Source organism: Camelus bactrianus, chromosome 22 (genome assembly GCF_048773025.1).
Source record: "Camelus bactrianus isolate YW-2024 breed Bactrian camel chromosome 22, ASM4877302v1, whole genome shotgun sequence".
Taxonomy (NCBI): Eukaryota; Metazoa; Chordata; class Mammalia; order Artiodactyla; family Camelidae; genus Camelus; species Camelus bactrianus.
Genome location: NC_133560.1, coordinates 7,970,786 through 7,985,384, shown reverse-complemented (window position 1 = coordinate 7,985,384; position 14,599 = coordinate 7,970,786). Strand labels below are relative to the sequence as shown.

General features: G+C 49.6%; 1 long non-coding RNA gene across 1 annotated transcript; it reads left to right on the top strand.

The window, feature by feature from the left end:
- Positions 1 to 351: 351 nt before the first annotated feature.
- On the top strand, positions 352 to 14,280 carry LOC141574608 (uncharacterized). Its single transcript, XR_012501494.1, has 5 exons — positions 352 to 786; positions 3,263 to 3,424; positions 5,477 to 5,626; positions 9,802 to 9,987; positions 14,155 to 14,280. It is a non-coding gene; the product is annotated as an uncharacterized LOC141574608 (long non-coding RNA).
- The last annotated feature ends 319 nt before the right edge of the window (positions 14,281 to 14,599 follow it).

Sequence of the window (14,599 nt, the reverse complement as noted above, 5' to 3'; positions counted from 1 at the left end):
AAAAAATGTATTTTTTTCCCCTGACTTGGGGCTGGGGCGGTGGGGGTGGGCAGCAAGGCTGGGAAGGCGGCTCTCCAAGTGGCTGGCAGGAGCTGAAGGAAATGAAATCGAAAAAGACTATTACTGGTGACAGACAGTTACATCTGAAAGGGACTAAGAAACTCCCCAGTGCGGGCGCGGGTGAGGAGTTTTAAATGCAAGATCTAACAGCCTCCAGCTCCGGGTCCAGTGAGAGGCGAAGGCCTGAGGGGCGGGGGTGGGCGGGGAGCCAGGAGACAGGCTGGCACAGGGGGCATGTGGTCCAGTTGCTGGAATTCTTTGTCTCTTTTCAGTTATGATAAATTACACATGTCATACAAGGATCTATTCTCCATTTGAAAAAATCAGAACATTCCAGGTGAAGTCCCTTGTGACTACCAGCCCCAGCCCTTCCTCCCCTTCCCCAGAGGCAACTACTAAGGATTTCTTTTTTCCCTCTTGATTTTACAAATATACAAAGATACCTTAAAAGAGGTAGCACTCTTTTCCCCTCTTCCTTAATTGGTATCGTACTGTACCATGCAGCTTCTTGGTTTTTGCATGCAATGTGTTTTCAAGCTCCAGGTGCATAGACCCACGTGGGTCTCGATCTTTCTTAGAACTGCCAGGTGGTTCTCGCTTCCATGACTAGCCTGCCTTTTAGCCACCCAGTGTCCCATTAATGAACACTTGGGTGGCTTCCAGCTTTTCACAATTACAAACCAAACTGCAAGGATCCTGGCACCCGGGCCCATTTCTTGAGGGCAGGTGAGCAGTGAACTCATCGGCGGGGGAGGGGTGTGTATTTTCAGATGGGTGGGATGCTGCCCGATTGCTGCCCAAAGTGTCTCCACTGTGGGGCTCCAGCCAACTGCCTCCAGCAGCCTCCAGCATCCCCCACCGCTGGCAGTCACCTCCCAGGTGACCATGAGTGAAAGTACGCAGAGGGTCATGTCTTGGGCTGGAAGTGGGTGGCCGAGAGGGGAGCAGCAAAGGACCGGGTGGACAGGGCATCAGAGTGGAAGGGAGGAGGGTGACTCTAGAGCTCCAGGTGTGACCCTGCAAGGTGGGGGGCAGGATTCCTGTGAGGCAGGCCAAGGGCCAGCAGGCACGATCCTGGACATGATGGTGGGTCTGAAAGCAAGGGCCGGAGGTGGGTAAGGACTGGAATCAGAGTATGTGGCTGGCAGGGCAGCTGGCCAGCAGGGCCAAGGAGGACAGCTAAGGCAAAGATGGAGTCTGTGGATGGCACAAACACAGGGCAGGGTGTGGGCAGCATGGGCATGGAAGGGCCTTCCAGGGACCCTGGCTCCCTGAAAGAGACTGGAGGGTCCAGGGGAGTGTAGGAGACAATTCAGGCCCATGGGTGTGGGCTGAGACCCAGGAGAGTGGATGGTGGAGTTCCTGTAGTCAAAGGCTGGCAGGCTTAAGACCCAGAAGGAGCTGGTATTTCAGTTCAAGGCTGCAGGCAGGAAAGAGCTGGTGTCCCAATGCAAAAGCAGTCAGACATGTGGAATTCTCTCTTCCTCAGGGGAGGGACTGACTTTTTCTTTTCAAGTCATCAACTGATTGGATGAGGCCCACCCACACTGGGGAGGGCAATCTGCTTTACCAAGTCTACTGATTTAAATGTGCATTCATCCAGAAACACCCTCACAGACGCACCCAGAATAATGTTTGACTGAATATCTGGGCCCCCTGGACCAGTCAAGCTGACATAAAGTGAACCTTTACAGAGGCTCTCAGTGACCAGCCTGGCCATCTCTTGACTTTCAGCTATGAGTCAGCATATTTCCTCTTGAGTCTGACAGTCAGTGGGGCTTTATCCACTTGGAACCAAAAGATACTGATGCCGTCAGTACTTTCACATGGCTCAGGGTCCAGGAACCTGTGCTGCGGGGCCCGGTGACACCCCTGACATGATGGAGCAAATGAGCCCGCTATCTGGAGTCTGTGATCCTTCCTCTGAGTTGGGATCCCCTATGAGGGGCCCCTACTTCCATGGATTAAACCTGGACCACTGTGTCTTCAGTCCCCCTCTCTCCCTGGGGGCGGGGAGGTCTCTCCCTCTGATTCCCGCCTCCCACCTGTCAGGGTTCAGTGGCAAGGGCTGCCCCTTTTATGTCCTGGCTCTGACATGAGTCACCTTTCTCTCAGGTCCGCTGAGCACAGCTTTGCTAGTGCTGGGATTTAGCGAAGGTATAAACACAGAGAAGCCAAGTGGCGCAGCCCCAGCCCAGACTGATGGGCTCCTTCAGCCCGGATACCAGCCCTGGGCCACTTGGCCTCTAGCTGGCAGACAGGGCAGCTTTCCTGGCCTATGCCAGGAGCTCCCTACTGGGTGTCTTGCAGCCTTGATGGGCCTGTCCCCAGGGGGACCCACCTCTTTAGCTGCCCCCACCCCGCTGTGTGGCTCTCAGCACAGAGTGTCACCAGAGATGGCTTTGTCTCCCCCAGGGTTGTGGCTTGACCCCAGCCAGCCCGGGTTGGGTGACACTGTGACGTCTTCCCCTGGTGATGCCTGCAATGCCCTCTTTACCCGAGGGATGCTGGCTATTCAGAGCAGCAGAGAAACAAAAGTAGTTAAATCTTAGCTTTTGAGCTCCCAGAGGCCTAGGTCCCATCATAAACAGTAAATTTGGAACACTGTCTGCCCGGTGCATTTTCAGCCTTCGCCACCGACAGATGAGGTTAATGATTCTGTCTGGCTGGGGAAGAGAGAGTGTAAGGAATGAAATGAGTGAGCTGGCCCTGCTGGGGCTCTTCTGTGCATGGTGGGACCAGGGGGTATGCAGATCCCCAGGGAAGGGCAGCTTTGAAGGACTAGCACCCCCCAGGGTGGTAATTGAATTGATTGCAAGGGAAACCTGAGCCTGGTTTCCTGGCTGGCCAAGGTCTCCAGGTACTTTGTATCCAGATGAGCTGTGGTGACAGTAGACAGGAGGTGAGAGGTGGCTCACGGCGAGGACCTGAGACAGCCCAGGGATCTTCCCAGTCCCAGAGCACTGGGGGAGCAGCCAGGTTTTCCAGGAGAGCCTGGAGGGGCTTCCCGGTTGTGACGAGGAAAGGCCACCATCAAAACTGTCCTGGCCTTTACAAGCAGGGACCAGATGGGGACACAGACACCTCATCGGCTGCCAACACTGAAGGGAGAATACAGCCAAGAACCAGATGTCCCTGTGCATGTCTTGGGGGGTGTCAGCAGGACAGACACCAACCTCTGACCAATCTGTCCCCTCCCCAGCCATGTTGTGATACCACCCACGTTCGCTGAATCTGCGGGAAAAAGAGATGGAGGAGGGGGAGCCCTGAATCTACTGCGTCTAAACACTAACCGCCAAACTGATCGAGACTTATTCTCTGCTGCTGGGCAGGAAATGGAGGTGGGAAATAAAGAAGAATACAGGTAATAGGATATAAGGCTGTGGTTTTGGCACACTTGGGTCAGTGGCCTGAATAGTCATGCCCACAACCCACAGCTTAACTCAGGACTGGGGGGGGTCACAACAGGAGCCAGTGATGAGTGAGGAGGGAGGAAGGAGGCAGGCAGGGGAGCTGGGGGAGCTGATGGTCAGAGGAGAGGCGAGGCCTGGAGGAGGCTGCCTGGACAGAGGGGAGCATCCTTGTGTAGACATGGGGTGGGGGTGGGGTGGGGTAAGGCGGGGGAGAGGGGTGGATCCACAGACTTCGGAGCCCAGATCAGCTCCAGGGTCCCGGGTAAGTCCCTGAGCTCTCTGAGCCTCCAGACCCACAAAATGCTTCTCATTTGGGAAAATCTTATCTCCCAGTAGCTCAGGCAGGCCTGACCCTGGCCTCTGGCTTCGGGCTTGGGGATGCGATCGGGACCCAACCGACAAGACTGTATTCTGACACCTTTGTTGGAACTATTAGCAAAGAGAAGCTGGCTCTCTCGGGGTGGTGAGCAGTGAGTATGCAGCTTGGAGCTGCTGTGGGGCCTCCATGAGGAGGGAGGTTTGGGGGAGAATGACTGCAACTCAGAGGAAAGCACAGCTGAAAGATGAAAGAAATGCAGTCTGTCTCAGTCAGCTCAGCTGTGTAACAAAATGCACAGACTGTGACTTAAACACCAGATATTTGTCACAGAACTGGAGGCCAAGAATCCATGATCAAGATGCTGACAAAGCCAGTTTCATTCTGAGGCCCCTTCTCTTGGCTTGCAGATGGCCACCTTCTCCCTGTGGCAGTGCTGGGGGGAGGGGGGCAGGGGGAGGGGAAGGTGGTGATTGGGGGGTGGGGAAGAGGAGGGACAGCCTGCACGCTCTCGCTTCTTCTTATAAGGATACCAATCCTATGGGATCAGAACCCCCTCTTTATGACCTCCTTTCACCTTGATTACCTCCATAAAGGCCGTATTTTCAAATACAGTCACACTGGGGTTTGGGTCTTTAACATACAAATTTTGGAAGGACACAAACATTCAGTCCATAGCAAAGTCCCAGAAGCATGGTTTGCGCCCCTGGGTCCAGCTATGCCTGAAGTGAGATCTTCCCATGGACTTTCCAGCTTCATAAGCCCTTCCCTTCCAGACCAACGTGGTTCGGGTTTCTGCAACTTGCAGATGAGAGAGTCCTGTGACAAGTGTCACAGATACCACACACGGATGTGCCTAGCACGCAGCATATGCGGAAGACGGGCTCTTTCGGTCCCTGGAGAGAGAGCACAAGTGTTGAGTGTGGGGGAGGGGGAAGCAGTGCGGAGAGAATGGGGAGAAGACAAGGAAAGGCAAATCGAGGGAGGGAAGGAAGGACTCGGAACGGTAAAGGGACAAGAGGAAATATTATGTGGAGGGAAACTGAGAAGAGAGAAAACAAACCAAGAATGATTGTTGGAAATGTTTTGTTTCCAGCAAATTTAGTTCCTGGACTGTTTGCTGTGTTTTGCTGAGGGATAGTCTTTGTGGAGGTGAGCCAGTGGAATAGGCTGCGGGCTGCAGGGGGCGCTGGTGAGGCCACGGGGCTGGCACGTATGCCAAGTCAGGCGGCGTCCAAGGGGATCGGGGACCCTAGAGCAGCCTGAACTGTGCTTCACTGCAGATTGTCCCCTGTCACTCAGCTATCCTTTAAAAGAAGTAAATCAGATCAGATCTCTTCCTTCCTTCACCTCCTCCCACCCCGGACCCCCCCTGCCTTCCGGGGCCCACTGCCCCTGCGCGCACCACGCTGCAGCCGGCCGGGCCCTGCCTCACTGCGCTCCTGTGAGCCTGGTCCCACCTCCAGGCCCTTGCACCTGCCGTCCCCTCTGCCTGGAGAGCCTTCTCCACTGACCTTCGCTTCAGTTCCTTCTCCTCATTTGAGACTCAGCCCTGGGTCCCCCCAGAGCACCCCCGAGGCTTGGTCACAGGGTCCTGCGCTACTGTTCTTGCCAGCACTTTTACCACCATCAGAAATGAACACATTACTTCCCCTTTTGTATTGCCCGCCTCCTCCTCCAACACCAGCCAGCACCCACAGGCTGGGACTCAGCTGTGCTCACTGCCGCATCGCCAGTCCCAGGATGGAGCCTGGCACACAAAGCCCATGGCCGGGACCAGATGCCTCTGAGAACTCCGTGCCAGGTGCTGGGCAGAATCTACAGGTTACAAACCCAGGTGTGTAAAAATGGGTCTCAGGTCTTCTAAAACTGGGTTTAATCTTGGCCCCCACTATAGTAAACTTGGGATAAATGTGGTCATTTTGAGGTGTTTTGGGTCATCCCTGAGTCTCCTAGGTAACTTGCAGGTCCTCCCCTTCTCACTAGGGTTAGAGTTGAAACCAAAGTGGGGGCGGGGCCCACAAAGGGTGGGGCCTTGGTGGGAGCGGAGCTCCTGGACATCTGGGCCAGTGTCCATGCTGGGTCCACATTCTCAGGGTTCTCCGCTCCTCCACACTGGCCCCACTGAGGTCCCCAGTCCTGCCTGGTCCAGGGTCCATCCCCTGCCCCTTCAGGGCCACTGAGGTCCTTCGGCACAGTTCAGGGCCACTCTGGTGACCATCTTACTCCAAGACAATGGAGCAATGGGGACCCTCTGACCTGCCCCAAGCCTGTCTGTATCAACCCCTCTGAAAGGAATTTCTTCTGTCTTGCTGGCTGGGAAGGGGTGGGTGTCTCTGTGGGCCTTGATGTTCCCCAGGCCTCCCCTCAGAAGTGAGGAACAGTCCCACTGCCCTGGGGTCCCCAAACTCCACACAGGACCAGGCCTTCACCCCGGGAGAAGGGCACCTTCACTTCTGCTGGTCAGGATGGACTCCCAGGGGGAGGAATCCGAGGCGTCCTGGGTGCAGAGCGTGAGTGAGCCAGGCTTGTACTGTGCTGAGGGGTGAGGCGCCTGGCAGTGGGCTGCATCTTGCTCTAAGTAACTGCAGAGCCAAACTGGACTCAGTGTTTCGATGGGATGGAGGCTGCAACGAAGCTCTGCTTCAGTCGACAGTCTGGGATGGGGTGGCAGGGATACCCAGCCTGGGCGCCCCTGCAGCTCCGGGTAGAGGGCCGGTGCCCACTCCGCCCTTTTTACTTCGCTGAATCCTCATCAGATTGTCCATCTCAGCCTCCAGCCCCCATCTCCCCACCCGGCATGGTTTAATTTCCCTCTCTCTTCTGTAATTTATTATTTAAGTCCACAGAGCGACCGGGGTGAAGCGGTGCTTCCTGGGAGACGTTGCGGGCTGAGAAATGAGCCCCATCTTGGCGGGAGGGGGCCGGCTCTGGCGCGGGGACCAGGGTGGGGGTCAGGGAGACTGCTGGGCCGAGCTGGAGACCCAGGGGTATGAGTTCGATTCCAGGTCAGGCTATGTGGCCAGGCACCACCCACCCTGGGGGGCCTTTGAATGGGGGACCTTCTTCCTCCGCCCCTCCACTCCACCCCCAGCCCCTCTAGGCCTGGCTGAGTTGGGCTTCGAGAGGGTTTGAGATGCGGAGACCCAGCTGCCAGGCAGCCACAGGGCAGGCAGACCGGGTTTTGTGTGGCTCGCATGCACGGAGGGTGGATTTAAAGAAAACCAGAGTTGCATTTAAAAAACCAGGAGATTTCATGCAGAAACCTGGATTTCTACCTTCTCCTGCAAAACTGTCAATACAGGGCTGCTTTCCACAAGGCCAGGTTGAGTTGTGGAGGGATTGGATAGGACCTGCGTGGCTCTAAGCCACAGCCTTGCCTGCCTCTGCTCCCCTAGGCGCCTGCCCCACCCCAGGGGACTTCTGGGTTTGAGGCCCCTGCTCAGCCTCCGCTCTCTCCCTCCCCTTCAGCTGTTTCCTGTGTTGGGGGAGGGGTGGGGGGGTGAGGACTCTCTTCTCTGTATCTCTGGGTATTACTCATCGTGATGCCAAGCCGGGTGCCTGGCATATAAAGGTGCTGAATAAATACTTTTTCAATGTGCGGCTGAATGAAGGGGTGAACGGGTGGGTGATGCCCCCTCGGTGTTAGGAGATTGAATGCCATTTGAGAAGGTGTCTGAACTGCAGGCCAAGGAAGCAGAGGGACAGAGGCTGAGGGCACCCAGAGGAGTCCAGGGCACTTGGGGTGGGGCGGGGATGTGGGTAGGGAGGTCTCCCAGGGGTGGCTCCAAGGTCAAGCTGAGGAGCTGAGATTTATTGCCCAATCACCTGAGCTTAAAAAACACACAATCTGGGGACCACTCCAGACCCACTGAATCAGATTCTTCAAGGGAGGGCTGCAATCTGTGTTTTTTAAAATGTCCCCACCAGGGGGGCACAGGGAGCCTCAACAGGCGTGGGACCTGAGCTGTGTGGCCAGGAGGCGGTCATCTGTGCCACGGGTCTGCTGCTGGTCCAAGTTCCCTCCCACCACCCCCTTGCCCCCGCCTCGGGCAGTGTGTCCCTAGAAGGCCACCTGTCACTCTTCTGAGTGCTGGTCCCCCCGGTGTCCATCTTAGCCACTCACCACATTTTAACTAAGTTTTAGAAGGAAGTATGAAATGACTGTGTTTGTTTTGCCCAAGCAAAATCCATTTATAAGGCACAGCACTTGTTTAAGAAAAAAACAACAGCTATTGACAAAATATAAAAAAAAATAAATTAAAGCAGCAGCTGCTTAAAAGGACCCTGTCCGATAATTTTATTTTTTCCCCTCCTTCTTCCCTCAAAGGCCAGAACAACACAATCAATCATGCCATTCCATAGGCTGTCTCGTTACAGTTTTTTCTTAAGTGGAGGAAAAAACATGGAGAGAAAACGAGATGCCATCTGCAGCCCCATCACCTCCCACCACACGGTGGGTGCCACTCTGTCCCTGTTTCACTTGACTCAGCCTTTCTGTCTTGCTGGCAGCCCAGCCCTGGCCCCCCTGCCCTGCCGGAGCTGTGCCCTGCAGGTGGGATCAGTGTGCCCAGTCAGCTCAGGGCTCCTCCTGCCAATCTCCGCAACCCTCAGACCCTGTGGGGACCCTGTTGTGACCCCAGACCATGAGTGGGTTCTCAAACAGGTTTCTTATCCTGATGCCTCATCCAAATCCCCAATGTTTTTCATGAGAAAAAGCACAGAGCAGGACACGCACGTGCTGAGAGTAGCCACACTTTGCACACGCAGGTGAACCCATTCTGCAGGGAGCACCTTGCTTCCAACGTACAAGGACCCCAGAAGGAGGGGTCTCCCACACTCCTCTCATTTCAAGACCCCCTTTCCCAAATGCTGTCCCTGTCGTGGCTGCCAGCCATTCACATCAGCTGCACACACTGGGGGTCTGCCCCAACATCAGCGATGCACTAACCACCCACCCCACCTTGACGACAGGTAAGATTGTTAGGAACCAAACCTGCTTTAAAGACAGTCCCACCTGCGTCCTGGGTCAAATCACTGCACCTCTGTACTTTTCTCCACCCAGAGGGCAAGGTCAGTAACACCCAGAGGTGGTTGTGAGGATTGACAGAGCAGCCACATGTAGTAATAATAATAATATTTTATAACTGAGCACTATGCCTGACCCTGAGGTATCACCCTTTTCTGATGTTATTGGATGAGATCTTCAGTTCATATGATCATTAGCCTTGTCTCACAGATGAGAAAACTGAGGTGCAGAGAGGTTAGGTCAATTACCTGTGGTCTTATAACTAGTAAAAGAGAAGAGGTTTTTTGTTTATTGTTTTTTGTTTTTTTTTGAGGGGAGAGCTTTCCAGAATGCACACGTCTTGCTTATTAGTCCCATTTCCCTCTGGAAGTGTCCCCAGGGAGCATGGTCATCATGGGAGGGCGGTGATGGCACACTGTGGGACACACTGAACTTAACTGAACTTCAACCCAGCTTGAAGTCACTGGTTCCCCTAGACCTGGTCCCCGTCAGCTCCTGTGGATTCTGGGAGCCCCAAATTAAGCCCCTTTTGCTTAATTTAGGTAAAGTCCATCTCTGTGACTTGCAACCCCAGGTGGTGATAATCACACCAAGAGCTGTCACCATTTCTTGAGCACTAACTATGTGCTGGGTCTGGAGATAAATAACTTTATATATATTATTGCATCATCTTCGTCACGCTCCTGCGATTGTCCCTGTTTTACCTGCAAGGAACCTGAGGATCATATATGTGTGGATTCTTGCCCAGCATCACACAGCTGGAAAGAGGGACAGCTGGGTTCAAAACCTGAGCTGCCTAAGACTGAGAGCATAAAGCTGTCGTGTGCCTGACCTAAGAGGCGCTCACGAAATGATGGCTTTAGCTCCACACCACTTCTGTATGCTTGCATGTATTAATGTCTTTTAAAAAAATTACTGGGAGTTTCCAGTTCCAAGTTAAGATGAGGCAAACACACTGTTCCTGTCTCCCCTACTGAATGTAGCTTAAAACCTGGATGGAATGCATGGATTTGAAGTCTCTTCTGCCTGCAACAAAAGAAGTGGTAATAATGATATCGAACTATCACTTCTTGAGAACTTGCTATGTGCTGGGTCCCAAGATAAAGGGCTTTACAGACATTATGGTGTCTTAAAGGAAGACCAGATATCAAAGTAACACCAAGTCGATGGTAAGTTTGCTATCCCCCCTACCCCTGCTCCAGTATCTCCTGGGCTGAATTCAATGCAGCCTGAAACCTTGAAGTGGATATTAGTATCTATAAAGAGAATTCCAGGAAGCCCTCTGATTCTGGCTTAAGGACCAAGACAAGGTTGTAAGAGTGCAGAAGTTTTCTGTTTTTCTTTTTTTTTTTTCTTTCCCCCCTTTCTCCATGCTCTCGCACCCCAGCCTCCAATAGTTCACGTGATGGCAGTGGCAGCTATAGCAGGGTGGGCTGGCACAACCTAAAACTCCAGTGGGAGGAGCCATGGTCCCTGAAGGTGGGTAAGCCCCTCGTGCTCCACACTAGCACTTATAGGAAGCACATGGGAGGAGAAGTAAACAGAGCTCCAGCCTCTGGCCTGGGGGCTGGAAAAGGGGAACCTCTGTGAACTGGAAAGTCCAGGGGAGATCACAGAAAGGGAGAAGCTGGGAAAAGCAGCCCCTTAAACTGGTTTATGCAATCGTGGGCTCACCCCCAAACTGTACATGGTCTGATCCTAAGCAGCATGACAACTGAATGAGGACAGAGCACTGCCCAAATCCCAGACCGACCATGGGGAGGTGCACATATGGGCCAAATCCAAATAGCACTGCAAAAAGATTTGAAAATTGCACTGACATTGGGACCACAACCCACAGGAGGCTGGTGGGAACTTGTGACCTGGACCCAGCTGGGTCAATTGCCTGCTAGTGGAAGAATATAAACTTACTCTGTATGGGAAGAACCATGAACACCTCAACTCATCTGGGAAAAGACAATCAACAGATGCGGATGCTGAGATGACTTTACTGAGCTGTCAAAGACTTCACAGCAGTTATTATAAAAATGGTCCAATATATAAGGGCAAACACTCTTGAAATGAACGGAAAGATAAAAAGTCTCAGCCTAGAAATAGAAGGTATCAATAAGAACCAAATGGAAATTTAGATTTGAAAAATATGATAACTGAAATTTAAAACAGTACTGCTTTGGCTCAATAGCATAATAGGAATGATAGAGGAAACAGTGAACTTGAAGATAAACTAATAGAAGTCATGTAATCTGAAAAAAGATTGGAAAAATTTGAATAGACCCTCAGGGACCTGTGGGACAATGCCAAAATGTCCAACATTCATGTCATCAGAGTCTTGGAAGGAGAAGAGAAATAGAGGGGGGTCCAGAAAAAAATATTTGAAGAAATAATGATGGAAATTTTCCAAATGTAGTGAAAAATATAAACACACAAATTTAAGAAGCTCAGTGAATCGAAAACAGAATAAATACAAAGAAGGCTATGCCCAGACATATCATAATCAAACTTCTGAAAACTAAAGACAAAGAAAAAAATCTTGAAAGCAACCAGAGAAAATGACATATTACCTAAAGGGAAACAATAGTGCAAATGACTGCAGATTTCTCATTGGAAACCACAAAGGCCAGAAGGAAGTGGAACAACATTTTTTTTTTTGAAAGAAAAGAGCTCTCAACTCAGAATTCTTAACGGAAAATATCCTTCAGGAATGAAGGTAAAATAAAGGTATTTTTCAGATGTAGGAACGCTAAGAGGAGAATTTGTTGCCAGGAAACCCACCCTACAAGATTGCTAAAGGAAGATCTTCAACAGAAGAGTGATAAGAGCAGAAAGAAACTTGAAACAGGAATAAGGAAGAAGAGTAGCAGAAATGGTAAATATTTGGATATATATTATAGACGATTTTTCTCCTTTTGATTTTCCCATTGAACTCTTTAAAATATGTCTGATGGTTGAAAACAAAAATTATAACATTGTCTGATGGGATTTCAATGACTGTGGATGTAACATAGAAGACAAATACAACATAAATGAGGAGGGTAAAATGACCTATATGGTGGTGTGATTTCTACATTTGACATAAAGTGGTAGCATATTAATTCTAAATGAACTGGACAAATGACATATGTCTATTCTTAGAGCAACTACTTTAAAAAATTCTTAAATCTTACACATTAACCAAAAATTAATTCTAAATAGATTAGAGATAAAACTTTTGGAAGATGACATAATGGAAAATCTTTATGGCCTGGGAGCAGGCAGAGTTATGACATTAAAAGCTCAATCTGTACAAGAATAAACAGAGCATCATCAAAATGAAAACTTTTGCTTTGAGAAGGACACCATTAAGAGAATAAAAAGACAGGCTTGGAGAGAGTATTTGCAAACCACATATCCAGCAAAAGATTTGTATCCAAAGTATACGAAGAACTCTCAAAACTCAACAAAAAGAAAACAAACAACCCAATTAAAAGCTGGGCAAAAGATTTCAACAGACACTTCACCCAAGAGAATATTAGGATGGCCAGCAAGCACATAGGAAGGTGTTCAACATCATTGGCCATTAGGGCAAAGTTATAATTACACAACTTTTTGAATGGTCAAAACAAGAAACATACAGACAAAACCAAGTGCTGGTGAGGATGCAGAGCAACTGGAAAGGAATGCTCATACACTGCTGATGGGAGTGCAAAATGGTACAGTCACTGAAAAGCAATTTGGCAGTTTCTATTAAAGCTAAACATATACTTACCCAGCAATTCCACTCCTGCATATTTATCCTAGAGAAATGAAAATTTATGCTCGCATAAAAACTGGAACACAAATGTTCGTGGCATCTCTATTGATAGAGATGCCAAAATGGGAAACAATCCAAGTGTCCCCAGTAGGTGAATGGATAAAACTGTGGTATATCCATTCGATGGAATAATACACTGCAATAAAAAGGAATAAATTATTGATAGCTGCAACAACTTGAATGAATTTCAAAGGCATTATGCTAAGTGAAAGAAATCCATCTTGAAATTACATAGTGTGATTCCATTTATGTGACCTTCTCGAAAAAACAAAGCTATAGTGATGGAAAAAATAGGTCAGTGTACTGGGGGTAGGGATGTGGAACGTATGTGATGATAAAGGGAGAGTGTGCAGGAGATGTATGGGGTGATGGAACTCTCCTGTATCCTGATTGTGGTGGTTAAACAAATCTACACATGTGTTAAAATTCATAGACTATATACACAAACACACACACACACAAGTTTACTGAATTTTTAAAATAAATAGAACAAAACAAAAATGCTGTGAGGGGAAAAAAAAATCCTGAGGAGTGTGACCCTGCTGGATCCTCAGTAAGTAGTGGGTGTAACAGAGTTGAATCAAGTAAGGTTTACATTTTGGAGGTTCTTACAAACAAAGCCAGTAACAATGTGACAGAAGATTTCAACTTAATTGTCACCTCAGAGAGGCCTTCCCTGGTCACCCCACCCCCTCAACATACACACAGTAATACCCCTGTATTAGTATCCTGCTGCTGCTTTAACAAATGACGACAAACATAGAAGTTTAAAACAACACACATTTGTTATCCCAGGGTTCCAGAGGTCAGAAGTCCAAACTGGGTCTTACTGGGCTACGATCAAGGTGTCAGCAGGGCTGCATTCCTTTTGGAGGCTCTAGGGGAGACTCCTTGCCTTTTCCACCTTCTAGAAGTTGCCCTCATTCCTCCATCCTCTCAGCCCCTTCCTCCATCTTCAAAGCCAGCAATGCTGGGTTGAGTCACACTCACGCTGCTATCTCTCTGGTTCTCTCTCTCTTGCCTCCCTCTTCCATCTGGAAGGACCCTTGTTCTCTGGCTCATTGAGTAATCCAAGATACAAGCACACTTCATTTTGGTTTTGCTTCACAGATATATTGTGTTTTTTTAATAAATTGTTGGTTTGTGGCAACCCTGCACTGAGCAAGACTGTCGGCGCATTTGCTCACTTCATGTCTCTGCATCACATTTTGGTCATTCTTGAAATCCTTCAAATTTTTTCATTATTATTATATTTGTCATGGTGATCTGTGATCAGTGATCTTTGTTACTATTGTGATAATTTGGAGGACCATGAACTGTGCCCATATACAATGGTAACCTTAATCAATTGTTGAAATAACAACAAAATGTTTAGAATATTCCGTAAAAGCAGTGGCAGGGGTTGAGATGACTGACTCCAATTTTGACAGAGGTTCTGTGGGTAAAATGCTATCAAACAGAACTGTGCTATAGAGAAATCGATCATGAAGGGAAATCGATGGATGCTGCAAACTTCATTGTTGTCTTATTTTTAAAATTGCCACAGCCACCCCCACCTTCATCAACCACCCCTCTGATCAGTCAGCAGCCATGAACGTCAAGACAAGACCCTCCGCCAGCAGAGAGATTACGACTCGCTGAAGGCTCAGATGATGGTTAGCATTTCTTAGCAATAAAGTATTTTTAAATTAAGGTATGTACATTGTTTTTTTAAACATAACACTATTGCACACTTAATAGACTACAGTATAGTGTAAACATAACTTTCCCCTGCACTGGGGAACCAAAAAATTCGTGGGACTCACTTTATTGCAATATTTGCTTTATTGCGCTGGTCTGGAACTGAACCCCCAGTGATACCTCCCAGGCTTGCTTGTCATCTCCCAGCTCCAGGTCAGCTGATTAGCAGCTGGCAATGACCCTCAACTACCTGGAATTAGGCCAAATTTCACAAGTTGAGGCCACAGTCATCCACAGACACCAGCCGCAAG